Below are 27513 nucleotides of genomic sequence, written 5' to 3' on the forward strand. Positions count from 1 at the left end.
TTTGCTCTTCTCCAGGGACGTCCCTTCCCCAGAGAACCTTTCCCCATGGCAATGTGCCTGTGCTGACCTGGCTGGACACTCCTGGCCCTCCCCGTGCTCCCCACAGAGCCCTGAGAGGGTGGTGCTGCTCTGCAGAGTGAGCAGCCTGTGGTGCCCAAAACCCATGCGGAGACAGTCCAAGGCAGAGCCCTTCTGAGCATTCACCAACTCCTGGGCCAGAGGTCACCCACAGGTGAAAGCTCAGCCCAGGCCTTCCCCAACACATCGCCCCATGCCCTCCACCCCCGAGCCCATGCAGAACCCAAGCACAGCAGCATGGCCTTGGAGGGGCATCCTCTTCAGCCGGTTCTCCACTTCAGCTGGGGAAGAAGAGTCCAACCTCCAGACACTGGAACTGAGGAAATCCCCTTTTATTAGAGAGATGTGACACAGGAGAGCAGCTGTACCATCATGCCACAGACATGTACAAAGGCCTCTGCCTCAGACAGACTGGGCTCATGACGCTGGAGAAGTGGAGTGGATGCAGATACTCCTGGCCAAACATGATGATCACAGACCAAATGCCCAAAGGCGAGGTGGTTCCTGAGATGAACTGGAAATTGCTGGTGAAGAGACCTGGGCAGCTTATTGCTGCTGAAAGACAAGTGATTGACTCAGCTTCTTCAGTGTGTCTTGGAGCTCCTGGTTCCTCATGCTGTAGATGAGGGGGTTCACTGCTGGGGGCACCACCGAGTACAGAACAGCCATGAGCAGATCCAGTGAGTGGGAGGAGGTGGAGGGGGGCATCAGGTAGATGAACATGCCAGTGCTGACATACAGGGAGACCGCGGCCAGGTGAGGGAGGCACGTGGAAAAGGCTTTGTGCCGTCCCTGCTCAGAAGGGAACCTCAGCACAGCCATGAAGACCTGCACATAGGACAGGACAATGAAAATAAAACACCCAAACCCCAGGGAGACATTAACCACAAGAAGGCAGCCTACCCTGAGAGAGGAGTGTGAGCAGGAGAGCTAGAGGATCTGGGGGATTTCACAGAAGAACTGGTTTATGGCATTGTCTTGGCAGAGGGGTAGTGAAAATGGATTGGCCGTGTGCAGCACAGCATGGAGGACACCACTGCCCCAGGCAGCTGCTGCCATGTGGACACAAGCTCTGCTGCCCAGGAGGGTCCCCTAGTGCAGGGGTTTGCAGATGGCAACGTAGCGGTCATAGGCCATGATGGTGAGAAGAGACAACTCTGCTGACATGAAGAAGGCAAACAGAAACACTTGGGCAGCACATCCTGCATAGGAAATGGCCCTGGTGTTCCAGAGGGAATTGGCCACAGATTTGGGGACAGCAGTGGAGATGGAGCCCAGGCTGAGGAGGGAGAGGTTGAGGAGGAAGAATTACATGGGTGTGTGGAGGTGGTGGTCACAGGCTATGGCTGTGATGATGCGGCTGTTGCCCGGGAGGGCAGCCGGGTCGATGCCCAGGAAGAGGTAGAAGTGCAAGAGCTGCAGCTCCCGCTTGGCTGCAAACTCCAGGGGGAAAAAGTGGGTGATGGAGCTGCTGTTGGACATGTGCTGCCTCAGGGCAAGGGGCACTTTCCGTGGAGGGAAAGACAGTGACAAATTAGGGGAGAGTTCTCTGAGCAAAATCAAAGGAACTATTCACGGATGCTCTCCCTGCTACACTCAACTCCCTTTTCCTTTCCCAGGAGACCTTCTTCAGCTCCATGGCTGGAGCTCTGGTTGGTGCTGGCTGCGTGTGCCCTGAGGAGCAGAGCATCTGCTGGTTTGCTGCCCAGGAGTCAGCCCTGCTCTGCAGCCATGGGTTCATGGGAACGGTAGGGGCAGGAGCCAGATCTTTGATGGGGGTTTTAGATCGCATGGCCTACTCTCAAAAGCCACCAGACACGGCCAAGAGCAGAGGGATCCACTGCAGACCACTAAACCTCTCACCTCTTCTCAAGGTCTCTTTTTCAGAAAAAACAAAGTTTCTATGGGGCAGATTTGCATCGTGGAGGACTGCTGGGCAGCTGCTCTCAGCCTGTGTGCTCTTCAGGGGAGATGCTGGAGAGCTGCCCCATGGCTCTGCTGCAGCTCTGGCTGCAGAGGAGCTGGTTCATGCTTTGGACCCCACAGCCCTGAGGGCAGAGGCTTGGCTGGGTGGGAGAGAGGCAAGGGGGCTTGCTCAGAGCAAGGGGGTCTGCATTGGAGGGAACAGCAGGGGGTTTTCTGAATTCTCCCTCCCACGGTGTTCAGGGACCCTGCTGGCAAGGACAGCCATGGGATGGCCCTGGCTTTTGGAGATTCCTCCAGCACCCACACCTCCATTGCTCTGCATCCAAAGACTTACCACGTAGAAGGCTGTGAAGATCTCCCCCCCAGTGAGCTCTCTGCACCCTCCCACCCCACACTGCCTTAAACATTTACCTGCATCCCTACAAAGAGGAAGGCAGGCAGAAAAGCCAGGAGGCCTGCATGGATGAACAAGGAGCTCCTGGACATGACCAAAAGCAAAAGGGAGGCCTATAGGGAGTGGGAACAGGGGCAGGTAGCCTTGAAGGTATCCAGAGGACTGGTTTGAGCAGGCAGGGATCGGGTCAGACAAGCTAAAGCCCAGACAGAACTAAATCTGGCCTGGGACATTAAGACAAACAAAAAATCCTTCTTTAAGTATGTCAGTGAGAAAAGAAAGAGTAGGGAAAGTGTGGGCCCTCTCCGGAAGGAAACGCAAGAACTGGTTACCCGGGACAGAGACACAGCTGAGGCACTCAATGACTTTTTTGCCTCAGTCTTCACTGGCAAGGACTGCAGCCGCAGTGCCCGTGACGCAGAATGCAAAGACGAGGATTGGGAAAATGGAGAACCGCCCACTGTAGGTGAAGATCCAGTGCGAGACCACCTGAGGAATCTGAAGGTGCACAAGTCCGTGGGACCTGATGAGACACATGCACGGGTCCTGAGGGAACTGGCAGATCGAGTCGCTAAGCCACCAGCCATCATATTTGAGAAGTCATGGCAGTCTGGCGAGGTTCCTACTGACTGGAAAAGGGGAAATGTAACCCCTATTTTCACAAAGGGAAATAAGGAAGACCCAGGGAACTACAGGCCAGTCAGTCTCACCTCTGTGTCTGGCAAGATCATGGAGCAGATCCTCCTGGCAACTCTGCTGAGACACATAGAAAACAAGGAGGTGATTGGTGACAGCCAGCATGGCCTCACCAAGGGCAAGTCATGCCTGACAAATTTGGTGGCCTTCTACAAAGGGCGTATAGCAGCAGTGGACAAGGGAAGATCAATTGATGTCATCTACTTGGACTTGTGCAAAGCGTTTGACACTGTCCCAATTGATATCCTGGTCTCTAAATTGAAGAGACACAGATTCAAAAAATAGACCTCTTGGTGGATAAAGAATTGGCTGGATGGTCGCACTCAAAGTGTTGCGGTCAACGGAGTTCGTGTCTTTCACTCCAACGCAAGCCGGGGGGAAAAGCGATGTGGGGTGCGCAGACATTAGGGGAATAGTTCATGCCCCGGTGTGGGATAACATGCGGTTGGGAGGTGGTGAGGGTTTGCTTTTGGGTCGCTTGTTTTTTGTTCTTGGTCCTTCAGTTATTAAACTGTCTTTACATTGTCTGCTCCGAGTTTCTGTGCTGAGCTTGTGGGCCCTGTCAAACCATGGGCGGTCTCTCTGGGTGGGGTTTTCCTCCTGCCCACCAGTGACTGACTTTCACTTTCGCTCTATGACTCACTCTGATTTCCCGGAATAGCATAGGAGGGGCCGCTGGCCACGGGCAGAGGATAAAAGTCAGGGCAGGACCCAGGCTGCAGCAAAGCTGTTGCAGCCTTGGACAGGGGACGAAGACAGCGGTGAGTCCCTTCCCCTCACGCCTCCCCCCAGCCCGGGCAAGCAGCCCTGCACACTGGGGCTGCGGAATGCCTCCTTCTGACCCCGGGAAGCCACGGGGTCCCCAGCAAGTGACAGGGACCCAAGCGGGTGGGAGGAGGAGGTGGCCCAAACGTCTCCGTAGGCTCTGGCACTGAGCAAGAGGAATGGGTGGCTGGGAGCGGGTGTTCACCCCCCCGTGGCTTTGCACGCGCGTTAGGACTGGCCGAAGCTGGGGCGCTATGCCCGAACCTTTCCTCTCCTCCCTACTGTGCAGGGAGTGCCCGTGACATGAGGGGCAGCCTCTTGTCCCCCCCTGGGGATCGCCTTGCTTTGCCTGGAAGAGGGCAGTGCTTGTGAGGTCCTCAGAGAGGATTCAAAGCCCAGCAGTGGGCAGTGTGTGTGGAGCTGGCCATTGCCACAGTGAGTCGCGGGGGGTGCGGGAGGTTGCCGTGGGGCAGCTTCTGGGACTGGGCATGGGCTGAGCCCTTGTGCTGCCTCCACGTCTGTGCGTGGGGTTTGCTGGAGCCCGGGAGGGGCTGGTGATAGCTGGGGCTTGTCGTGGTTTAACCCCAGCTAGCAACTAAGCCCCACACAGCCGGTGGCTGCCCCTCCCCGGGTGGGATGGCGCAGAGAATCAGAAGGGAGAGAACTCATAGGTCGAGATCAAGATGTTTTAATAGGCAAAGCAAAAGCTGTGTGTGCAAACAAAGCAAAATGGTCGGTTGGGGGTCAGCTGTCGTGGCGGTGACCGTTCCCGACTTCTTGTTCATTCTTATCATCTCAAAGCACCTGGGTGTAAAGAAGGTTATCACATGCAAGCTTAGGAAGTGCAGGCTAGATGAATGGACAGTGGGGTGGATTGAGAACTGGCTGACAGATAGAGCTCAGAGGGTTGTGGTTAGTGGTGCAGAGTCTAGTTGAGGGTCAGTAACAAGTGGTGTCCCTCAAGGGTCAGTACTGGGTCCAGTCCTGTTCAATATATTCATCGATGATCTGGATGAAGGGATAGAGTGTACCATCAGCAAGTTTGCTGATGACACTAAACTGGGAGGAGTGGCTGACCCGCCAGAAGGCTGTGCGGCTTTGCAGCGTGACCTGGAGAGGCTGGAGAGTTGGGCAGGGAGGAACCTAATGAAATTCAACAAGGGTAAATGTAGGGTACTGCATCTGGGGAGGAATAACCCCATGCATCAGTACAGGTTGGGGGCTGACCTCCTGGAGAGCAGCTCTGTGGAAAGGGACCTGGGAGTCCTGGTGGACAACAGGATGACCATGAGCCAGCAATGTGCCCTGGCGGCCAAGAGGGCCAATGGCATCCTGGGGTGCATCAAAAAGAGTGTGGCCAGCAGGTGGAGGGAAGTCATCCTCCCCCTCTACTCTGCCCTGGTGAGGCCGCATCTGGAGTACTGCGTCCAGTTCTGGGCTCCCCAGTACACGAAAGACAGGGATCTGCTGGAGAGGCTCCAGCAAAGGGCTATGAAGATAATTAGGGGATTAGAACATCTTTCATATGAGGAAAGGCTGAGGAACTTGGGTCTCTTTAGTCAAGAGAAAAGAAGACTGAGGGGGGATCTTATTAATGCTTTCAAATACTTAAAGGGAGGATGCCAGAGGGATGGGAGGAGTCTTTTCTCAGCGGTTCCCATTGATAGGACGAGGGGTAATGGGCACAAGCTTGAACATAGGAAGTTCCGTCTTAACATGAGGAGGAAGTTGTTCACTTTGAGGGTAGTGGATCACTGGAACAGGCTGCCCAGAGAGGTTGTGGAGTCTCCCACTCTGGAGACGTTCAAAACCTGCCTGGACGCTGTCCTGTGCAACCTGTTGTAGGTGACCCTGCTCTGGCAGGGGGGTAGGACTAGATAATCTCCAGAGGTCCCTTCCAACCCTGACGATTCTGTGATTCTGTGATTCTGTGATTCTGTGGTGGTTTTGGCTGGGATAGAGTAAATTTTCTTGCTCCCAGATCCAGAAGCCACAGGTGCGGGGGCTTGTCATGGTGGTTGCGTTTTGAGGTAAAACAGGACCAATTGTGTTCAGGAACTTCACGTTTTAGCTAAGCCTCTTCTTACTGCTGAAAATTAACTGCACATTGTGCAGAAACTCATGTCCCTGTGAGAAGCACAGCGGGGGGTGAGACGAGGTTTAACGGGGTCGGGTGTGAGAAATTTATGGAGACATTCCTAGGCAGCTCCCAGAAGCTTGAATTTCACCCCCTAACCTATCCTTCCCTTGGTGCTGCTGTGACTCTGCAGCCATTCCTCTGTCCTAGAGCCCTGCCTGAGGCCATTGCTCTGTCCCACACCCATTTCTGCACAATTCGGCACTCAGCAAACTTCCACGGGGGGTTCAGGACACAATGCAGAGCACTGCCACGGTCCCAGTGGGCTTTGCGGAATTGAGCCATTCCTGTTGTGTGGCCAACGGGAAGGGGCTGTGCACCTCTTCCAAGTGTCGTCGTTGTCTTGGCAGCATCGCTTGCGATGGGCCAAAAGAGGAGGTGTGGTGGAAGGAATTTGATGCAAAGCATGATTGGCTTGGAGAAATGAAGCAGGGTGATAAGGACTGTCCCTGTTTGGACTGTGGGGTGCCCCCACCTTCTTAAGCATGCCGTCTCACCGTCTCCTCCGCAGGCTGCGTTTGCGTCAGCAATGGCATCTGAAGTGCACATGCCGGAGCCTGTCTGCCTCATAGAGAACAGCCAGACGAAGAGGCTGGTGGTGCATCAGGAGGCCCTGCAGGTGCTGTCGGAGATCACCCAGCCTGTGGTGGTGGTGGGCATCACAGGGCTGTACCGCACTGGCAAGTCCTACCTCATGAACAGGCTGGCTGGTCAGAGGAAAGGTGAGGGAGGTCCCGGCCCCGGCTGGCCAAGGTACCTGGGTTTCCCCCTCTCTATGTAGCACTCTGGAGAGCCGTGCGTCCTCCCCACAGGTTTCTCGCTGGGCTGCGGCCTGCAGTCCCACACCAAAGGGATCTGGATGTGGTGTGTACCTCACCCCTGCCAGCCTGGACACACTCTGGTGCTGCTGGACACTGAAGGGCTGGGCGACGTGGAGAAGGTGTGGCAGAGGCGGAAGCTGCCTTTGTGCATTCCCAGCACTTGGGGAAGCTCTTGAGGGCCCAGCCACGGGGACCAGAGTGCAGGTGTTCCCACCACCAGTGGAGGCCTTCAGCCTGTGTGCTGGGAAGAGCCGGCGGCCACGGGGAAGGCGGTTGGGGTAGACGAGGTGCCAAATTCCTCTGCTTCTCTGGCAAAGAGCAGCAGAACGGGAATGGGGAGCTCAGGGAGCACTTGGATAGAGGTGTGGTGGCACCCTGAGAGTAAAGAGTTGAGGATAACGCGGCTGCAGAAAGATATGGGGGTGGCATGGGGGTGGATGTCTCCAAACACTGGGCTTGCCATGGCGTGTTGGTTAGGGGTGCTCAGGGTCTGGGGCTCTGGGGTTCTGCTCAGACTTTGGGAGTGTTGTTAACAAGAGCCATGGGTTCTTGTTCCAGGGCTACACCAAGAACGACACCTGGATCTTTGTGCTCACCGTACTGCTCTCCAGCACCCTGATCTACAACAGCAGAGGCACCATTGACCAGCAGGCCATGGAGCAACTGCAGTATCCTTGGTGGGACAGCAGCACCAGGGATGCCCTCCTCTGCCTGTGTGGTGGGCAAGGGCTTGACAAATGCTACTTCCTCCGACAGTGGCAGAACCTTCTGGTGGTGCCCAGTGATGTGCTTTGAGTCCTCAGGAGTGCCATGTGGTAGAGCTGAGGGCTGAGGCTTTTTCTCCCTCCTCCTTCCGGTGGTTCCCTGCAGTTGTCTGTCCCCGCAGAGTCTCCCCTCTTGCCCAGGAAGTGCTGGGGGCTTGCAGGATGGCGATGCCCCTGCCTTCAGAGCAGAGCTCCCTCTTTCCTTAGCCAGCTCCCTAGCTATGTGATGAAGCTGTCCGAGCATGTCAAGTTGAAAGCAGCACTCGAGCAGAGTAACAATAAAGGGAAGGATTCTGAAAAGTTTGTCTCCTTCTTCCCAACGTTTGTCTGGACTGTCCGGGATTTCACGCTGCAGATGGAGGTGGATGGGAAGGAAATCTCTGAGGATGACTACTTGGAGAAGGCACTGAATTTGAAGGCTGGTAAGGGAATGGTGCTGTGCTGCTGGAGACGTCCAGCCCCAGACTCAGCGGCATTTCAGGGTAAGTCAAGAGCAGCCCAAGCCCGGTGAACTTGCTCCGTGTCCCCTTACCCCACAGGTAACAGCCCAGAGATCCAGCGCTACAATGAGCCCCGGGAATGCATCTGCAGGTTCTTTCCAAATCGCAAGTGCTTTGTTTTTGATCAGCCAGCCCACAAGAGGGACCTGGTCCGCTTGGAGGAGCTTCAGGATCATGAGATCAATCCTGAATTTCAGCAGCAGGCGGAGAAATTCTGCAGGCACATCTGGGAGAAGTCTTCACCTAAGACCATCCCCGGTGGCAGCATCATAACAGGGACGTGTGAGTACGGCTGTCCAGAGGATTGGGTGGCCAGCAGCTCCTGGCACTGTGTCTGGGGAGGGGTCAAATGCATAGTGAAATGATGCCGGTGGGGAAAGGGAGAGGTATTCTGCTGGCTGCTGTGCCTGCCTCTGGATTTGGAGGTTCTGGGTGTTGGAGGCGGGTGGGAAAGAGTTTGGAAGAGAAGTTGAGGCAGGCTCTGGCAGGGAGGCAGCAGGGATATGGCAGGAGCCGGGGCCGAAGGGGAGCCTGGGTTGTGTTGGGGCTGCCGATCTCTCATCCTCGGTCCTCCTTGCAAGTGCTGGGGAAACTGGCAGAGGCCTAGGTGGAGGCCATCCAGAGCGGGGCAGTGCCATGCCTGGAGAGTGCGGTGCTTGCCCTGGCCAAGATTGCAAATGCAGCGGCACTGGAAGAGGCTGTGAAGTTGTACCATGATCTGATGCATCAGCGGGCGCAGCTGCCGACGGAGACCGTTGAGGAGCTCCTGGATCTGCACAGCCAGTGCGAGTGGGAGGCACTGGAGCTGTTCCAGAAACAGGCATTCGAGGATGACATCTGCCATTTCCAGGCAGATCTTACAGTAGGTGCTCCCCAGCCCAGCTGGGATTCCACCGGGGACATGCTTCCCCTCTCCTGCTGACTAATTCTTGTCCCTCTGTTTTGTGAAGCCTGTGGTCCCTGGCATGCTCTCTGCTCCTGGGCACCTTGGCGCAGAGATGTCCATGGGTGCACAATGCCCTCCCCATCTCTCACCTGCCAGCTGATTACCCCACAGATGGAGATCCCAATTTCTTTGGCAACAGGGCTTGATTTTTGCCTAGAATGAGAGCAGCAGCCGCAGCTCAGCCTGGGCTGATGCCTTTGCTCTGCATCTTTCTGGACAGCGCCAGGTGGAGGCCATCAAGGAGACGTTCTGCAGGGCCAACGAGGAGGTGTCCCGTTGCAATTGCAAGGCTGCTCTCTGGAACCTCTACCAAGACATAGACAAAAACATCAGTGCTGGTGTCTACAGTGTGTCAGGGGGTTATGAGCTGTTCAAAGGAGACCAGAAGGCACTGTTGGAGAAATATTGGGAGCTGCCTGGCAAGGGGGTGAAGGTAGGCACAAGAGCAGCTCCCCTTCAAGGGGAGAGGCTCCACGTCCCATCCCCTTCCCCCAGGAAACCATTTCCCCCCTGCTGCTCTTTCTGCCCCCGACTCCTCTTCTACTGTACTCCTGCAGGCTTATGCTGTCCTGCTGGAGTTCCTCCCGCGCATAGAGGCTCTGGAAAAAATCATCATCAACACCCAAATCTCCCTGGCAGAGAAGGACAAGGAGCTGAAAAGTAAAATCTGGGGGGCAGAAATGTCACTGCCTGTCGAGGGCCAAGCTTGGTGGGGGGGACAAGAGTAGTCCTTGAGAGCTTGGGGGCTCAGCTCCCGCCTTTGCAACACCTCTGTTTCTCTGTCACCAGGTGAGCGGGAGCAGTATGAGAGAGCTCAGAAGGAGTGGGAGGCCGAGTGGAAGAGGATGAACAGAGACCGTGTATTTTCAAATGTCACACATTTCGTGTTTCCCCTTATGCAAGGATTGATATCTTTACTCTTACTCCTGTTGTAGCCAAATACGACGGTGTGTTTAGTCCCCACGTAGAAGTCTGTTAAAGTTTGAAAGCCTTTCCTGCAAGACGCTTGCTGTAGAGTAGGGAAGTGACCTCCACGTTCGCTTGTACTGCACTGTAGACCTGAAGGCACGGGGAACGTCTACAGCCAGGGTGGCCTGGGGCACAGAAAGGCCATAATGCCTAAAGGGCGGTCGGGGAGCATTTTGCCATGCTCAGAACATGTCCCTGGGGATCTAACACACCTCTTCGAGACACCTCCTCAGCAGGGCTGTGGGAAACACGCCCGAGAGAGCTTGAAGCCCACTAGCTGATATCCTAGGCTGGCACGTACTGCGGCAGCGTGAAGGAGCGCAGAGGTTGTGAGTAGAGCAGGAATCCCCGTGGTGGGCGCTACCTGGTTTGCTTGGCATCGGTCCTGGGCAGAGGGACCCAGAAGGAGTGAGCCCGTGACCCAGGGAGCAGTGAGTGAAAGCCATCCTCTGCTCTGTAGCTCTTCCCACCCTGGTCCTTCGTGAGGCTCTTCTCCCTCTGAAGCGGTGAGGAAGTTGTCCCCAGAGGGCTGTCGTGCTCTCTGCTCGCTCACCCCAGCTGCATGCTGCTGCCTCTTGTCTCTCTTGAGCCCAAGAGATCCCCAAGTGCCCCTTCCCGAGGGTGTCTGAGGTGGTATAGCAGGAGATGGCTGTTGTACAGAGGGTTCGTGGGAGGTGTCCCCCACATCGTACTGGGGTTGGCTGGGAGAGAGTTAATGTTCTCCTTAGATGCCAGGGTGGTTGTGTGTTTTGGATTTGTTGGTGTCACCCCCCTGTTTTAGCTGTCACCGAAGCGTGTCTGCACCTTTTCTGTTTCTCATCCACCAGGGAGTAGGCGGGGGGTGGGCAAGGAGTTGGGAGGGGACACGGCAGGGACAGCTGACCCCAACTGACCAAAGCGATATCCCGGACCATATGAATCTGTGCCCCAGCAATGGAAACCGGGGGAAAGCGGGAGGGAGGGGGGATGTTTGGAGTTATGGCGTTTGTCTTCAAAGCCACCGCTACGCACGATGGAGCCCTGCTGTCCTGCAGGTGGCTGACTGCCTGCCGATGGGAAGTGGAGAATGAATCCCTTCTTTTGCTTTGTTTGCACAGGCACCTTTGGCTTTATCTATTAAACTGTCTTTATCGTGAGCTATGAGTTGTCTCACTTTCACCCTTCCCATTGTCTCCTCCATCCCCCAAGTGGTGTGGGGCTTAGCTGCCTTCCGGGGTCAACCCACGACACCCATGGGCAAAGGGGTGTCCCTCTTCCCTGCAGGGAATGAAATGTTCACCTGCAGCATGAGAAGAAGCAGGGACACTAACCGTTGCAGTAAGGTGAAGGAGTAGAGGGTTTTGAGTTCTTTCTGGACAGAGGGGCTGCTCCAAAGGCAGTCACCCCCGCCATGCCAGAGGCACTAGCCCCTGGAAAGACTTTCCTGCGCTGTGGGCACTCCATCCCTGCAGGGGAGGTCTGCCCGTGAGAGAGGAAGGTCTGCAGAGCACAGCCCCTGCTCACCCAGCAAGGTCCTGGGGAAGCTCCCGAGGACAAAGCCCAGGCTCTGCTCCTCCACAGGCTCCTGTGCCGGTGCTCTTTGCCCTCCTGAGCCCCCACACCGTGAGACCCTCCCTTGCCACACTCTAGTCCTGGGAGCCGCCCCACCACATAGAACCATAGGATTGCTGAGGTTGGAAGGGACCTTGAAGAGCATCAAGTCCAACCACTAAGCTACCCTGACAAAACCACTTCTAAATCATGTCCCCAAGTACCACGTCTACCCCTTTTTTAAACACCTCCAGGGATGGCGAAGCCACCCCCTCCCTGGGCAGCCCATTCCAATGTCTAATAACCATTTCAGTGAAAAATGTTTCTTCATATCTAGTCTAACCCTCACCTGGCATAACTTGAAGCCTTTTCGCCCAACACTGCCTAACACTGCCAAGTCCACCAATGAATCAGGTCCTTAAGTGCCACACCTACATGTCTTTTTAAGACTCCCAGGCCCTTTTCTGCCAGTCAGCTTTGCAGCCATACTGCCCCAAGCCTGTAGCACTGCCTGGGGTTGGTGTGACCCGAGTGCAGGACCCGGCATTTGGCCTTCTTGAACCTCATACCATTGGCCTCGGCCCATCAGTCCAGCCTGTCCAGATCCCTCTGTAGACCCATCCTACCCTCAAGCAGATCAACACGCTCGCCGAGCTTAGTGTCATCTGCGGACTTACTGAGGGTGCATTCGATCCCCTCATCCAGGTCATTGATAAAGATATTAAAGAGTACCGGCCCCAGCACCGAGCCCTGGGGAACACCACTTGTGACTGCACACCAACTGGATTGAACACACCAACTGGATTGATTCCTGGAGAGGTTTTGGGGATTTCTCCATCACGGTTACACGGAGGCGCTTCCTTGTTACACACAAGTGCTGGAGGTGTCCTGATTAAGGTCTCCTTTATTGATTTTTCAATCCCTTCCTGTCACATCACCCCGGAGCTTTGCTCATCGACCCTCTCTGCCACTCCCTCACACGCTGCTGGATGCCCTCTCCCTCTCACCCTTACTTCAAAGCCTCCCTTACAAGGTCAAAGATTCATTTGCCCTATTGGGGCGGTGGATCCCATCTCTGCCAGGCACACACTGATCTGCATACAGGGTCCCGTGGTGGGTGAGCCCCAAACCCCATCACCAACACCAAGTCCTCAGCCAACTGTTGACCCACATGAGCAGCGCTCTCCTCCTCACAGCCTTGGCCCTGGGGCAAGCAGGCATTGCCTCCAAGCCATGCAGACCTGGTGTGTGGTATGAGTTGAGTTGCCTTCAGGCTTTGCCTCTGAAAGGAGAGCGCCCCAAAATATCTCCCTGAGGCAGACTGCGGTGAGCTGATCTGCTGATCTGTCCTCCCAGTCAGGATCTCTTCCTCCTGCAAAGCAGGTGCACAGGGTCCAGCTGTGCCCCGCTGTTGCCAAATGAGCATGGTCCTCTCAACCCTGTTTGCCTTCTTCCTGAGGAGAAGCATCCCAGCACCTGCAAAGGCAGCAGAGGTGGGCCAGTGGGCAGGGACATCAGTGCTGTGGTTGCCAGAGACAGGTGAGATGAATCTCACTGAGAACAGCAAAGTTTGCTCTGGATCACACAGAGAAGTGTAAGGGCTCTGTACATGTTTCTACAGCCACGCTGCTCCACGTCCTCCTTCTCGTCACCTCCCACTGAGTGAAGATGGCATCGACGTCTCCCTTTTGCTCCTTAAGTCTGAGCAAACCCACGTCTCTCAGCCTCTTCTTGTGCTTTATAAGCATCACTCCCCTGACCTACTTGGTCACCCTGATCAGATCAGATTTAACGTCCTGTCCATGATGCCAATTTGTGGTGGACAGGAGATTAAGACATCTTAAAGAACCACTACTAAAGGTATCAGCAAAAATGGTTTTGTTGAAATATGATGTTGTAAAGAGTGACTTCAGTGGCAAGGTTCCCTCGATTACCTACTGCACGAAGGACACAATGATTCAAAACTACCAATTCAGAATCAAAGTTTGCAATACAAAACCTTGGTGTGCTATAATGCAAGATTATGAGCAACATTGGTCCCTTACCAAGGATCTGCAGTTGGTGAGAGGTTTCTGCCACAAGGAGCAACCTTGAGAGGTGTCCCAGCTCCAGGGGAGAGCATGGCCATGCAGGCAGCTGCTCAGCAGGAAGAGATCAAAAAAGGATCACTCAAGCTGTCATGCCAGGTCCTCCACTTGGGTCACACCAACCCCAGGTAGTGCTACAGCTGTGGGGCAGAATGGCTGGAAAGCTGCCCAGCAGCAAAGGACCTGGGGGTGTAGGTGAACAGCCGGCTGAATATGAGCCAGAATTGTGCGCAGTGGCCAAGAACGCCAGTAGCACCCTGGCTTGGATCAGGAATAGTGTTGCCAGTGGGACTGGGGCAGTGATTGTGCCCCTGTACTCGGCAGTGGTGAGGCCCCACCTCAAATCCTGTGTTCAGTTTTGGGCCCCTTACAAGAAGAAAGTCATTGAGGTGCTGGAGCATGTCCAGAGAAGGGCTGGTGAAGGGTCCGGAGAACACATCTGGTGAGGAGTGGCTGAGGGAACTGGGGTTGTTTAGACTGGAGAAAAGGAGGCTGACGGGAGACATTCTCTACAATAGCCTGAAAGGAGGTGGTGGCGAGGTGGGCATTGGTGTCTTCTCCCAAGTGACAAGCAATAGGACAGGAGGAAATAGCCTGGGGTTATTTAAAAGACTAGTAGACGTGGCACTTGGGGACATGGTTTAGTGGGGGATTGCCAGGGCCAGGTTAACGGTTGGACTCGATGGTCTTAAGGGTCTTTCCCAACTTCAAAGAGTCCATGACTAAAGAGGGGGCTTGTAGTCAAATGACTTGCGATGGGAAAAGTTTGCATGAGAGGCCTCGTACCCACAGCTTACTTTGTTCCTTGACAAAGAAGTCTTGGAAAAGCTTCCTGCTCTTCATGTGTTAATTGCATGATCGGTGTTCCAAGCTCATATGCATCGATGCTCACTGTGTCACTCTGTTCCTTTGTTCTCTGTTTTCAGAGAACAACTTAGAGATAGAGAAGTTCTTGGTGGGGTTAAGACTTAGACCTCTACGTCCTTTGGAGCCTGAATCAGACCACTGCTGGTTTGGACAAGGAATCATAGAATGGTAGAATGGTTTGGGTTGGAAGGCACCTTAAAGACCATCTAGTTCCAGTCCCCACACCTTCCACCAGCCCAGTTTGCTCAAAGCCCTGTCCTGACTGGCCCTGAACACCTCCAGGGACTGGGGCATCCATAACTTCTCTGGGCAACCTGGGACAGTGTCTCACCACCCTCACAGGCAAGAATTTCTTTCTAATATCTCACCTAAAGCCCCTCTCTTTCAGTGTCAAACCCTTCCCCCTCGTCCCATGGCTCCCTTCCCTGACCCAGAGGCCCTCCCCAGCTCTCCTCGAGACCCCTTAGGCACTGGAAGGGGCTCTGAGGTCTCCCCGGAGCCTTCTCTTCTCCACGCTGAACACCCCCAACTCTCCCAGCCTGTCTTCCCAGCAGAGGGGCTCCAGCCCTCGCAGCATCTTTGTGGCCTCCTCTGGATCCCCTCCAGCAGGTCCATGTCTTCTGTTGGGACACCCAGGCTTGGACTACAGCAAAACGACCAAGACAGATATTTCAGGGACTGGGTATACCTACAGTGGTGGTGTCTGTAACTACAGAATCACAAAGGGTTCTTGCACAAGCACATCCATTTCCAACGTGCACAAGGACAGTTTCAGGGGGTTCATCAGGATGTATTTCAAAATGACAAACATTTTGTTCGGTGTCAAGACGGATGTCTTGGGCCTTAATGCTGTTATTTCCCCAAGAAATCCTTGCTGTTGCCATACAACACATGCATTAACAGCAATGGTTGGCCATTTGTTCCCATTTTCTGGGGCCCACACTCTATGTTCTGACAGACAGAGTACAATTTAATCGCAGTGCACTGATTGGGTGTATGGTGGGTACACAAGCATTGCCTACTGTTCAAACAAAAGCTGTGGCTTTACTGTCAGTGAGGTCATAAGTGAGCTTCACAACACACCACCCTCTCAGGAGAAGTTCCTTCAGTCAGAATATCATCTCTTGGCAGAGTTCCACATCCTGAGGAAGCAGAACGCTCTGTGAAAGTTCAGCAAGCGCAGCATGAGCGATCGCGGGTGAATGTTTGTAGCCGTGTGGGAGTCTGTCAAAGGGGTATTGTCTTCCTTCCCAAGGAAGAGCCAGTTTCTCTTTATCCTCCTCCGGCGAGGGCACCGTAAAGAACATATCTCCGACATGGAGCACGGCCATCCAGGGGTGTGCGGCTGCCTGGAGCGTGGCTGTTAGAGCTGCACTAGCGGGTACGCAGCCGTTAGCGGAGATGTGTCGGCACAGCAATACACGATAACATATTATTATGCTGATAATCAACTCTCAGGTGCCATCTCCCACCCGGTTTCAGACTGGCCAGAGGGGTGAATTGTACAGGGGGTGGGGCAATAATGTGCCTTTTTCCTGAGTCTGTTATGACATGCGAAATTCCATTTCCTGCTGCAGCAGCAATCGGATCCTGCAGTACACTGCTGATTTCTGGGCTGTGCAGAGTGCACGCACTGTAGCCTCCCAATTCCTACCGGGGTTGGTCTCGGTGCTTGTCCCGAAGGACCACGCGCCACAGTCTGCCAGGCACCAGTTTCATCCAATCAGCACATCAAACCCCTAAATATTTTCATTGTGCTTTTTAACTGCTAAGCCAGTAGATGACATGTGCTTCTCTTCCAGAGAACATAAACAAATTTTCGTGGTATGGCAAATACCACTTCCTCCCTTTACCCTGGGGACTTTAACATTTTGCTGTCTGGGTCGCATACCCAGCTTCTCGGCATCCCTGAATGAGGAGGAAGGATCACCTCCCACCACCTGCGGGCAACACTGTCTAATGCGGCCCAGGATCAGCCATGACCTTTTCCTTGCCTTCACCTTGTATTTTCTTTTTTCTTCTTTTGCCCCTCCCGAACGGATGATTTTGTGTTTGAAGGAACAGCCAGTGAGGATGGAGAGATGTCAGTAAATGTAGGGACATGCCGGGGTGAGAACAAGTTTGGTGTCATTTTTGGGATGGACACGATACTGAACATCAAGTTGCAGCAATCCAATTTCTTTATTTAACAAGCAGTGCTTTTTTATATTCTTTTACCCGTGTGCTTATCTATGCATATATTCTACCATTCTACTTTTGCCCAATACGCTCTCACATCACACCCCAGCCACCTAATACAATTGTTGATCACGCGCTGTTCATGCTCTGGTCAAAGCCAGGATGTTTGCCAACCCTTTTCTTTTTACTTGGCTCTTCTCAGGACTCCCCAGTCTCTACAAGGGTACACGCATATCTGCTCAAGGTCAATTTTAAGCTCGCATTCTGATCCCTCGGACCAGCCAAAGTTTCCCACAATTCCCCCTTTTTGTATTTGTGCTACAAATGCCGCCCCCATCACCTGCTGCAGGGCCCTTTGCAGCAGGGAGATGAGACATGGCACCATCACTAGCACAACTACAACTATCAACAATATTATTAATCCTGCTTTGACCATTGAAACCAGCCATCCCGAGAGTCCCCAGTTTTGCAAACGGTGATCAAAAGAGAAGAACCCGTCCTCTTCCTTTAACTTTTTCGTTCGTTTCATTAACTCTTGGAGGCGTACATGAATAGATTGAGAATGGTCTGATAAGTTCATGCAGCACAGCCCATCAAAATCTTGACAGCCATGACCTTGAGCCAGCAACAAAAAATCTATTGCAGCTCGATTCTGCAGTCTGGCATGTCTAACTGAGTCTACATCTAGTAGTAAACTACTTAAAGCTGAAGATGTAGCATTAGATCGCTTGGCCAGCCAACACTCAAGCTTCTTAAGCGTAGCAAGCGCTTTAGCTGACGCCACTCCGGGGGCTAAAATGGATGCTGCAGTTATTTCTCCAGGGTTCATGGCACTGAGGCCATGTTGCCACCTTGCACACTGTGGGGAGGTTGGGAGGTGTTGAACTGTTGTCCTTGGCATCCTGGCATCACACCCCACACATCCCAGGAAGAGCCCTGAGCCGTGTGGGATGGACAGGATCTCTCTTCTGAGGGCCTGGGGTCAGGGCTTGGCGTTTGGCGTGATAAAACACACCAAGGCTTTACTCAGCACCAGAGCCACCGCTGCTTTGCCTGTGCCTGCTTGTCATCACTGCCTCCAATTTTCTGCTCTAACGTGTCCGTGGGGAGGTTGTCTTGGAATTGGCCCTCAGTGGGGCTCATTAATACTCCAGGAAACTTCAGCGTTTCCTTCTGACTCCTTGAGCAGATTGTGCAATCTCCTCTCAACACTGCAGGTCCACGGACTCAGCACCAAAACCACCATGGGGCTCATTCCAAGGCAGAGAGCCCTCGTGTGCCTGGTCTCTTCCTATAATGCTCTTCAAGTCTTCAGAAGCTAATTGGAGAAGTTTTCGGAGGGTAGTTAACGGGGAAGTTTTCAATGACTACTTAATGAAAAAGTAGATATACTTTATAAAGTAATGTTTTTTTTTTCCTTTTCAGTGATAACAGCATTCTAGAGCTGGTATTGACCCAGAGGGTCACCTAAGCTGATATGGGCAGGTAGGAGAAGCAGTCCCTTGACGCCAGACACTCGATGGACATCCTTGCTCCTCACCTCCCCAACCCCTCCATTTCTCTCATCGGACCCCTGGGCCTTGCATCACTTCTCCTTACAGCCGACTTCTCCACTGAAGGCTGCAGCTGGATGTTACAGCACCTTGCCACCAATTCCCTCCTGCTTTCCTCAGAGAACTGCCACAGGAGCACTTCTCCTCATTCACAAAAAAAAAAAGCCACACATGATGCAATTCGATAACCTTCAAAACACTCTCCTTTTCCACACGCCATATCCAAGCTGCACCTCACGAGGGCCACCTTCCACAAGGGATATCTGCACAAGAACTGTTTTAGATAGAGTTAGGAAAGGATAGATAGAAACATAATTAAGGATATGTGTCAAGAGTTCATTACATTTCTCAGAGATGGGGCAATTTTCTAATTCCCTGAAGCTCAAAGCAGCAACCACATAGTTTGGAGGCATCTGAGTGACCAACGAGCCAGGGGAGGGAGAAACCTGGAGAGCCATGGGAAGGGTATGTGTCGAGATAGACTGCTGAAAAGATGCCCTCAGGCGAGGTCACTTAATCAGGAGAGGTGGGAACACATGAAAGGTGAGGGAGAAGAAACACACAGTGGAGTAGACAGAGTAGCTGCCATGCAAGTAGAGGGGAAGATCAATACTTCTCCTATGAATAATGCACTTCCGGGACATTCCCTTTCTGACAACGTGGGAAAACATGGTGATTTCATTAAAAGTACTCAGGTGTTTTGACTGATGAATCATGTTGAAAAAAAATGTGCACCTTTCCAGGCAGACCTCAGTGGGCTGACCATAAACATCCAGGGCCTTTCTTGGAGGCCCAACTGGACCTGAGGTGTTTGTCTGGGACGGGCAGGTGTTGCAGAGAAGATTAGAGCCCCTCGGGAGCTGCAGGTGGAGGCTGGGCAGGGGGTCCTCACCATGAATACAAGGCCTGTATTGAGGAGTCCTGTCTGGGGTCCATTCCCCTCATTCCCAAAACACACATGTCTCAACTTCAAGTAGGAAAGAAAGTGAAGGGGCAGAGAAGCAGACTGCAGGGGTGGAGAAATCCCAGCCCGGGAAAGCCCAGGTTTTCTGCAACATCTCCGTGCGCAGCCAGACAAGGCACGTGGAGGTGGTTCAAGCTGACTGCAATGAGTTTCGGGAGTAACACACAGAGGTCTGAGGCAGTGCCTCCCAGGCTGCAGTTGCAGTGAAGAGCAAGGAGGATGAGGAGGAGGAGTCAAAGAGTTCACAAAGAACAGTCAAAAGAGTTCACAAAGAGGGTCAGACCATGTTCTTCAAGGCTTGATCCAGTCGTAGTTTGAAATCCCCCAGGGACACAGACGGCACAGCCTCTCTGGGTGACCTGTTCCAACGGTGCACTGAGTCCATGGAGAAAAAGTGTTTTCTTTTCTCCAGGCTGAAGCTCTTCTCTATCACCTTACGCTCACTGCTTTTTGCCTTCTCAACATGCACCCCGGTGGAGAGCCTGGCTCTGTATTCTCCGTAACCTCCTCGTAGGTACTGGTAGGCTGCACTGAGGTGCCCCTCGGCCTTCCCTTCTCCAGGCTGGACAAGCCCCGCTCCCTCAGACTCTTCTCATAAGTCGTGCTCCAGCCCTTGACCATCTTGGGCACCCTTTGCTAAACCCACTCCAGCTTACCACCAACATTGTACCTGTACTGGGGATGAGAAATCTGGATGCAGTTACCTGCACAGTCCCTTTCCTCGCTCTAATGGCCATGCTCCTGGTCAGACAGCCCAGGACACTGGTGGCCTCCCTTCCTTTAAGGCACACCGCTGCCTCCTCTCCAGATCACTGACCACCAAGACCTTCTCCACAGAGCTGCTCCCCACCGAGGTCGCCCTCACCCTGTGCCATTGCCAGGGTTTGTCCCCTGCAGGGGCAGAAACTGGCATTTGTCCTTGAGGCGTTCCATGAGGTTCCTGCCAAGATGGGCTCTCCTCCTCCTTCAGCCCTCTCTTTGAGCACAGAGCCCTGGAGACCTTTCCAGGAAAGACAAAGGCCATTTGAGTCCCTCAGCTGCCCCTGTGTCTGCTGGTGTGAAATCTCCCTCCCCTTCAGCAGCAGCCCTGCATTTCCCTTGCTCAGCCTTGGTCTCTAACAAGCAATCAAAGCTCTTTGTTTCGCCCTTGACAGCCCTTGCAACCGACTCCAGGGGAGCTTTGCCTTTCCCACAATCATACCTGCACAATGGCAGCAATGCACAGGAATCCCTTGTTTGTGCCTGTCTTTGCTGCCCCTCTCTGGATGCTGCTTCGTGGCCCCGTCACCACCCTGTCCCGGAGGTGGCCAAGCAACAGAGCTGCAACTGTTGTTCCAGACCAGGCTCCTCTCTCCTGTGCCTGCACGGCTCAGCTCCCTTCAAGGAGCCCTGGGGTCTGCACCACAACCCACCTGGGCTGAGTCCTCACCCTGCGTGGTCACACAGCTCAGCCAACTTTGGTCTTGTCCTCTGCCGGGCACTTTCCAGCCTGGCCCAGCCACTTCTCACCTCTTCCCATCTCGCCAGCGAAAGACCAGCCTGCCCCGAGCTGCTGCATGCAGAAATACCTTTCTCCTGGTCATTTCTTCCCCTCACAGAGTTGCTCCTTTGCTCTTCTCCAGGGACGTCCCTTCCCCAGAGAACCTTTCCCATGGCAATGTGCCTGTGCTGACCTGGCTGGACACTCCTGGCCCTCCCCGTGCTCCCCACAGAGCCCTGAGAGGGTGGTGCGGCTCTGCAGAGTGAGCAGGCTGTGGTGCCCAAAACCCATGCGGAGACAGTCCAAGGCAGAGCCCTTCTGAGCATTCACCAACTCCTGGGCCAGAGGTCACCCACAGGTGAAAGCTCAGCCCAGGCCTTCCGCAACACATCGCCCCATGCCCTCCACCCCCGAGCCCATGCAGAACCCAAGCACAGCAGCATGGCCTTGGAGGGGCAACCTCTTCAGCCGGTTCTCCACTTCAGCTGGGGAAGAAGTGTCCAACCTCCAGACACTGGAAGTGAGGAAATCCCCTTTTACTAGAGAGATGTGACACAGGAGAGCAGCTGTACCATCATGCCACAGACATGTACAAAGGCCTCTGCCTCAGACAGACTGGGCTCATGACGCTGGAGAAGTGGAGTGGATGCAGATACTCCTGGCCAAACATGATGATCACAGACCAAATGCCCAAAGGCGAGGTGGTTCCTGAGATGAACTGGAAATTGCTGGTAAAGAGACCTGGGCAGCTTATTGCTGCTGAAAGACAAGTGATTGACTCAGCTTCTTCAGTGTGTCTTGGAGCTCCTGGTTCCTCATGCTGTAGATGAGGGGGTTCACTGCTGGGGGCACCACCGAGTACAGAAGAGCCATGAGCAGATCCAGTGAGTGGGAGGAGGTGGAGGGGGGCATCAGGTAGGTGAACATGCCAGTGCTGACATACAGGGAGACCACGGCCAGGTGAGGGAGGCACGTGGAAAAGGCTTTGTGCCGTCCCTGCTCAGAAGGGAACCTCAGCACAGCCATGAAGACTTGCACATAGGACAGGACAATGAAAATAAAACACCCAAACCCCAGGGAGACATTAACCACAAGAAGGCAGCCTACCCTGAGAGAGGAGTGTGAGCAGGAGAGCTGGAGGATCTGGGGGATTTCACAGAAGAACTGGTTTATGGCATTGTCTTGGCAGAGGGGTAGTGAAAATGGATTGGCCGTGTGCAGCACAGCATGGAGGACACCACTGCCCCAGGCAGCTCCTGCCATGTGGACACAAGCTCTGCTGCCCAGGAGGGTCCCGTAGTGCAGGGGTTTGCAGATGGCAACATAGCGGTCATAGGCCATGATGGTGAGAAGAGACAACTCTGCTGACAAGAAGAAGACAAACAGAAACACTTGGGCAGCACATCCTGCATAGGAAATGGCCCTGGTGTCCCACAGGGAATTGGCCACAGATTTGGGGACAGCAGTGGAGATGGAGCCTAGGCTGAGGAGGGAGAGGTTGAGGAGGAAGAATTACATGGGGGTGTGGAGGTGGTGGTCACAGGCTATGGCTGTGATGATGCGGCTGTTGCCCGGGATGGCAGCCGGGTCGATGCCCAGGAAGAGCCAGAAGTGCAAGAGCTGCAGCTCCCGCTTGGCTGCAAACTCCAGGGGGAAAAACTGGGTGATGGAGCTGCTGTTGGACATGTGCTGCCTCAGGGCAAGGGGCACTTTCCGTGGAGGGAAAGACAGTGACAAATTAGGGGAGAGTTCTCTGAGCAAAATCAAAGGAACTACTCACGGATGCTCTCCCTGCTACACTCAACTCCCTTTTCCTTTCCCAGGAGACCTTCTTCAGCTCCATGGCTGGAGCTCTGGTTGGTGCTGGCTGCGTGTGCCCTGAGGAGCAGAGCATCTGCTGGTTTGCTGCCCAGGAGTCAGCCCTGCTCTGCAGCCATGGGTTCATGGGAACGGTAGGGGCAGGAGCCAGATCTTTGATGGGGGTTTTAGATCGCATGGCCTACTCTCAAAAGCCACCAGACACGGCCAAGAGCAGAGGGATCCACTGCAGACCACTAAACCTCTCACCTCTTCTCAAGGTCTCTCTTTCAGAAAAAACAAAGTTTCTATGGGGCAGATTTGCATCGTGGAGGTCTGCTGGGCAGCTGCTCTCAGCCTGTGTGCTCTTCAGGGGAGATGCTGGAGAGCTGCCCCATGGCTCTGCTGGAGCTCTGGCTGCAGAGGAGCTGGTTCATGCTTTGGACCCCACAGCCCTGAGGGCAGAGGCTTGGCTGGGTGGGAGAGAGGCAAGGGGGCTTGCTCAGAGCAAGGGGGTCTGCATTGGAGGGAACAGCAGGGGGTTTTCTGAATTCTCCCTCCCATGGTGTTCAGGGACCCTGCTGGCAAGGACAGCCCTGGGATGGCCCTGGCTTTTGGAGATTCCTCCAGCACCCACACCTCCATTGCTCTGCATCCAAAGACTTACCACGTAGAAGGCTGTGAAGATCTCCCCGCCAGTGAGCTCTCTGCACCCTCCCACCCCACACTGCCTTAAACATTTACCTGCATCCCTACAAAGAGAAAGGCAGGCAGAAAAGCCAGGAGGCCTGCATGGATGAACAAGGAGCTCCTGGACATGACCAAAAGCAAAAGGGAGGCCTATAGGGAGTGGGAACAGGGGCGGGTAGCCTGGGAGGTATCCAGAGGACTGGTTTGAGCAGGCAGGGATCGGGTCAGACAAGCTAAAGCCCAGACAGAACTAAATCTGGCCTGGGACATTAAGACAAACAAAAAATCCTTCTTTAAGTATGTCAGTGAGAAAAGAAAGAGTAGGGAAAGTGTGGGCCCTCTCCGGAAGGAAACGCAAGAACTGGTTACCAGGGACAGAGACAGAGCTGAGGAACTCAATGACTTTTTTGCCTCAGTCTTCACTGGCAAGGATTGCAGCCGCAGTGCCCGTGACGCAGAATGCAAAGACGAGGATTGGGAAAATGGAGAACCGCCCACTGTAGGTGAAGATCCAGTGTGAGACCACCTGAGGAATCTGAAGGTGCACAAGTCCGTGGGACCTGATGAGACACATGCACGGGTCCTGAGGGAACTGGCAGATCAAGGCGCTAAGCCACCAGCCATCATATTTGAGAAGTCGTGGCAGTCTGGCGAGGTTCCTACTGACTGGAAAAGGGGAAATGTAACCCCTATTTTCACAAAGGGAAATAAGGAAGACCCAGGGAACTACAGGCCAGTCAGTCTCACCTCTGTGTCTGGCAAGATCATGGAGCAGATCCTCCTGGCAACTCTGCTGAGACACATAGAAAACAAGGAGGTGATTGGTGACAGCCAGCATGGCCTCACCAAGGGCAAGTCATGCCTGACAAATTTGGTGGCCTTCTACAAAGGGCGTATAGCAGCAGTGGACAAGGGAAGATCAATTGATGTCATCTACTTGGACTTGTGCAAAGCGTTTGACACTGTCCCACACGATATCCTGGTCTCTAAATTGAAGAGACACAGATTCAAAAAATAGACCTCTTGGTGGATAAAGAATTGGCTGGATGGTCGCACTCAAAGTGTTGCGGTCAAAGGCTCGATGTCCAAGTGGAGAGCAGTGACGAGTGGCGTTCCTCGGGGGTCAGTACTGGGACCTGTACTGTTCAACATCTTTGTCGGTGACACGGACAGTGGGGTCGAGTGCTCACTCAGCAAGTTTGCTGATGATAGCAAGCTGTTTGGCGAGGTAGACACGCTGGAGGGGAGGGATGCCACCCAGAGGGACCTGGACAGGCTGCAGAGGTGGGCCCAAGCCAACCTCATGCAGTTCAACAAGGCCAAGGGGAAGGTTCTACATCTGGGTCAGGGCAGTCCCAAGCACAAATTCAGGCTCAGCAGGGAATGGCTGGAGAGCAGCCCTGAGGAGAAGGACCTGGGGGTGCTGATTGACAAGAAGCTCAACATGAGCCAGCAATGTGCGATCACAGCCCAGAAGGCCACCCATATCCTGGGCTGCATCAAAAGAAGTGTGGCCAGCCAGGTGAAAGGAGGCGATCCTGCCCCTTTACTCCACTCTGGTGAGACCCCATCTGGAGTACTGCATCCCGCTCTCGAGTCCCCAACAAAAGAAGGACATAGACCTGCTGGAGCGTGTCCAGAGGAGAGCCACGAGGATGATCCGAGGGCTGGAGCACCTCTCCTATGAGGAGAGGCTGAAAGAATGGGACTGTTCAGCCTGGAGAAGAGCAGGCTCTGGGGAGATCTTATTGTGGCCTTCCAGTACCTAAAGGGGGCCTACAGGAGAGCTGGGGAAGGACTTTTTACTGGGGTATGTAGCGATAGGACGAGGGGAATGACTTTAAACCGGAGGATTGAAGAGTAGGAAGAAGTTTTTCACTTTGAGGGTGGTGAGGCACTGGCCCAGGTTGCCCAGAGAGGTTGTTGAGGCCCCATCCCTGGAGGTGTTCAAGGCCAGGCTGGACGTAGCCTTGGGCAACCTGGTCTAGAGGGAGGTGTCCCTGCCTATGGCAGGGGGATTAGAACTCAATGATCTTCACAGTCCTTTCCAACCTAAACCTTTCTATGATACCTGAAGGCAGCTGGAAGCAGTGATAGTTGGAGAAGGTGGATCGATCCCATTTTCATTTCATTGCTATCACGCAATGGCCACACCCGCCAGTGCTTCCCCCACATCATGACTGTCTAGAGGTTGGCCAAATTTCATGGGGTACAATGGCATAACGCCGTTGCCCTCTGACTGACAGATGCCATTGTCTACCCAGAGACCCCAGGGCACAGCGCTCTCACTGGAGGCCTTCCACATGCGGGACAGCGGGTGCTCACCCTGCACGGCCAAAGCTGGGCAGCTGCTGTGCCGGCCCTTCAGTTTGGACGTGGTCCTTGCCAGGGATGGGATTCATCCTGCCTGATTTCAAGGCTTGGACTAAGTCTCCCAAACGGAATGATTTACATTTATGCCTCGTTTATCAAAGCCCCCACATGTGGGTCACTGCCTCGAGACACTGTCCTTTGCAGAGGGGAACAATCGCCCCCACTGGCTGTCTTCCGACTCAGACAGCCCAGGATGCTCTCTGTCTTCTTTGTCAATGTCTCTTAGCTTGTCCAATGAAACCTCAGGACAACCAGGGACTTTTCTGCAGAGCTGCAACCTGGCCAGGCAGTCCCTAACCGCTGTCAGGGCACGGGAGGGCACGCTTGTGTGTGGGGAACTGGTCAGTGGGCACGTGGAGGGGAGAGCGGGGGGCAAATGGGATTGGGGTGAGTGAGGGGCTCAGTGCCAGTGTCTGGAGTGGGACCACGGGTGAGAGCCCGAGTCCCTGCTGCTGGCCGGAGGGGTAAATATCTGTGTCTTCCTCAGTCCCGGTGGGCACTCACCAGCAAACTTTGAGCTGGACCAATCAGCCAGGAGGGGGTCCTGGGGTCAGGCTGGGGTATGAGGGATTGATGAGGGTCCCCAGGGGACCTGAGGGGACCCCCAAGTGTGGGGTGCCTGTGGGATGAGCATGTCAGTGCTGGGTGTTTGCAGCGAGCACTGAGATGGCCCAGGGGACGCGTGGGGTGGGTCAGAGGGATGGGATCAGGGCCTGGGAGGGGAGAGCAGGTGTGGGCACTGAGGCAAAAGAAGGGTTAAGTGTGGTAGAACGAATAGGGAGGAATAAGCAGCTGCAGCACTGTTTTGGCAGATGATGAAGTTGTGTGAAGCTACTCCCTAGATAAGGAGGTGCTGCTCACGGGGAAGAGAGATTCCCTTTTCGGGGGGAACGTGATCTTTTAGAGCACGCGGTGGTGTAAACAAGTAAAGTAGAAAATTACTGGCCTTGGTAGAAAAGTATATAAAGAGCACGCTTGCTAAATAAAGCTGATTTCGATCCTGGATATCGGAGTCCGTGTCTTTCAATCTGCCAAAAATGACGCCTGAACAGGGACTTGAAGTTTCACTTCACCCAGGGCTATAATAGCAGCATCCCGCAGACCGGTGGCAGAGCCCGGCTGAACTTGGATTGCTGAAAGGAAGTGGCTGAACTTGGAGTGCTGAAAGGAAGTGGCTGAACTTGGAGTGCTGAAAGGAATTGGCTGAAGTTGGATCGCTGAAAGGAAGTAGCTGAACTTGCATCGCTGAAAGGAAGCGGCATTGTGCATGATTAATTACCTACCGCTTGACGGAGGTAAGCAGCCGGGGACTATGGGGAATGGTATTTCCCAGGAGCAGAGAACCACAGTGAATATAATACAGAAAATATTGAAACAACACGGCAAAACCCTACCCTCTAAGATCTCAAAGTGCTGTTAATGTGGGCTCGGTCAAACTGCCCGGGGATCGATTCCAGTTCTATCTACGATCCCAAAACCTGGGACCAGATAGGGGTCAAACTGTGGGACTCGGCAATCCGGTCTGACAAAACAGCAGCAGGGTGGCTCTCTGCATGGTGGACGTTGTTTGAGACCTTGAAACAGCATACTCAAAAGCCCGGAGAACAGTCTAAGACCACCTCAGCTCCATTGGATTTGGTGTCAGCCGACATGGTGGTGGGGGCTGTGGGAGATCAGGAGTCGCCTGCAGACGACCCTTTCGATCCCGGGCCAGTCGATCCTGAGCAGGAGCCAGATTTGTTTCCCCCCGATCCCTATGAGAGATGGGACTCGGTCCGTGATGTAAAAAGGGGAGTCCCTTCGCCAACCAGTGTCACTCCAGGTTTGACAAGGTCAGCAGACCGCTTCAGCCATCGGGTCGGGGAAACAGCCAGGGCAGCGCGCAGAGGGGGCACATGATGACACAAGCCACCCTCCCCTGCCCCTGTCAGCCCCAGCCTGTATGCCCGAACCAGCGGAAGCGCCAGAAAGGACATGGCCTCCGCAGTCACAGTAACG

The 27513-nt window shown here is 54.1% G+C and overlaps 2 pseudogenes across 2 annotated transcripts; one reads left to right on the plus strand and one right to left on the minus strand.

The window, feature by feature from the left end:
* Nucleotides 1-3839: 3839 nt before the first annotated feature.
* LOC309682537 (guanylate-binding protein 1-like) lies at nucleotides 3840-11132 on the plus strand (annotated as a pseudogene). Its single transcript, XR_014270599.1, has 10 exons — nucleotides 3840-3855; nucleotides 6508-6718; nucleotides 6809-6936; nucleotides 7376-7485; nucleotides 7801-8003; nucleotides 8121-8363; nucleotides 8663-8943; nucleotides 9248-9460; nucleotides 9585-9687; nucleotides 9817-11132. The product of XR_014270599.1 is annotated as a guanylate-binding protein 1-like (transcript).
* On the minus strand, nucleotides 10106-25544 carry LOC309682598 (olfactory receptor 14I1-like; annotated as a pseudogene). Its single transcript has 4 exons — nucleotides 25468-25544; nucleotides 21958-22219; nucleotides 21599-21714; nucleotides 10106-10121 (listed from the first exon to the last, which is right to left on the minus strand). The product of its transcript is annotated as an olfactory receptor 14I1-like (transcript).
* Between the last annotated feature and the right edge of the window lie 1969 nt (nucleotides 25545-27513).

This window comes from Vanellus vanellus (assembly GCF_965231255.1).
Source record: "Vanellus vanellus genome assembly, chromosome: 30".
NCBI lineage: Eukaryota > Metazoa > Chordata > Aves > Charadriiformes > Charadriidae > Vanellus > Vanellus vanellus.